Raw genomic sequence first — 1766 nt, 5'->3', positions numbered from 1 at the left:
CAAACAAACAATACTAAATTAATTTAATGAATACATAGTTATTGTTTTTTCCATAATAGTTTATGTGGAGCTATTTAGTCTGAAAGCGGTTTCTGTCAACGATTGATGAGAAGTTCTAAATTATGTTCAATTTGCCTCGGTTTTTAACGACCGGTGTATAATAACTTATCACCCACTTTTTTTATAATGACGAATTGTAAAAAGATAATTTGGTAATGCATTTATTTTGTGTGAACATTTAGCATTGCAAGCTTATAAATACAGTTTACTTACATATGTGGAGTAGTTATATTGACCTCACAAAACGAGCTCTTTCGGAACTTGCCTCTGAACATTATCCTGACTGGCTCTCCAAAACATTACAGAAGTCATTCAAAAGCTCAATCTTGGAGCATTTAGTCAATTTCGGCCAATCCACTTCACCAGAGGCCTCCTTCAAAATCACACTCACACAGTATAAAAAGTCTTCTCAAAAAGAATGCAGGTGAAAAACCTGTGTACAGCACAGGCTATTGCTTTGCACTACTTCAAGCTTCACCTTTGCGTATGAAAACAATATGTTCAATCCCTCATTCTTCCATGGTCTTTACGTCCCATTCCATAACTTATGATTTTTATTTCTATTTTATTAATGCGACTCTTTTCGGATTATTTTCACAACTATGATGTGTCACAAATCGAAAGTTACGCTAGCTATCCTGCGATGTGTCATCTCTACCCACTATCCATCTTTGCTTACTATGTATTCATTAGCTACTGAATTTAAGATAAGCTTTAAGATCCTAGTAAGATGTGTTTAGTGGAGTAAAGCAATTCACAACCTAACTAGCTGTTAAACGTTCATGTTGACTGCCCGAAAGTTTAAAGTATGAGCCACTGGACTTCAAACGAATAACTAACCGAATGAACTATATCCACCGTGACGTCTGAAAGTCATGAGTTCGATAATATCTCTCTCTTAATATTATTACAGTTTAGTTTATTTGAACAATGAAAAGAAACCCTTGAAATCAATGAAATTATATATATATATAAATAAGTATATTACAAAATAGTCGTATTATTTTGATATTCCAACGGTATTTTCAATGCATAATATAATGTATTTATAAGTTTATGGAAAGCTTAAAGAAACATTGAAACTATATATAATCTTAGTACCAATGTAAACAAACTATTACCATTGCCTGGTAGGTGTGAAATGATAGTTTTCTATGTATTAGTGTATGTATATGTAAGTGTTTTGATTGAATCTTCCAACTAAGGTAAAAGAAAACAACAAAAATAAAATCAAAGGAGAAGAAACAAACAAACCAGAATTGAATGAGATCAAAAGGGACTGGAAACAAAAATTTTTTTGTCTTTTCTTTTAAAAAAAAATAATAAAGCCTAATGAATCATTGTATAATTTTTGGATCAACAGCATATAGGATAGGTGTAATTCCCCTTTTATAGAATCATATTACTCAAAAGGATATGTAGAGTAGAGTTATCTACATGAATTAATAAACTTATTGATTTGTATATGAATAGTATTGGAGAAGAGATAAACAAGGAGAAAAGGAAGTGTATGTATGTGATAGTACACAAACTAATTGAAGATATAAGTGAAAAGAATAATAGATTTCTGTAGTTGGGTGAAGAGGTATCGATAGTATTAGTTTCCATGTTTATTATTTGTTACATTGCACAATTGTTGTACAGTAACAGAAAATTGAAGTATATATGTATATGTGTAAGTGAGTGAATGAAGTAATCAATAGAAA

General features: G+C 30.9%; 1 protein-coding gene and 1 non-coding gene across 2 annotated transcripts in view; one reads left to right on the top strand and one right to left on the bottom strand.

The window, feature by feature from the left end:
• Nucleotides 1–819, top strand: part of Smp_tRNA_01936_Pseudo_TTG.1.1 — a 1124-nt gene extending 305 nt beyond the window's left edge. Inside the window, exon 1 of the tRNA in view lies at nt 1–819. This exon is cut by the window's left edge and continues 305 nt beyond it. This is a non-coding gene — a tRNA.
• Nucleotides 1–1766, bottom strand: part of Smp_180950 (putative anion exchange protein) — a gene marked incomplete at both ends in the record, with an annotated part of 20436 nt that overhangs the window by 721 nt on the left and 17949 nt on the right. The window lies entirely within an intron of this gene.

The sequence above is a fragment of the Schistosoma mansoni genome, chromosome 2 (assembly GCF_000237925.1).
Source record: "Schistosoma mansoni strain Puerto Rico chromosome 2, complete genome".
NCBI classification, from domain to species: Eukaryota; Metazoa; Platyhelminthes; class Trematoda; order Strigeidida; family Schistosomatidae; genus Schistosoma; species Schistosoma mansoni.
The sequence above is the reverse complement of the archived record's forward strand: the minus strand, read 5'-3'. Positions and strand labels throughout refer to the sequence as shown.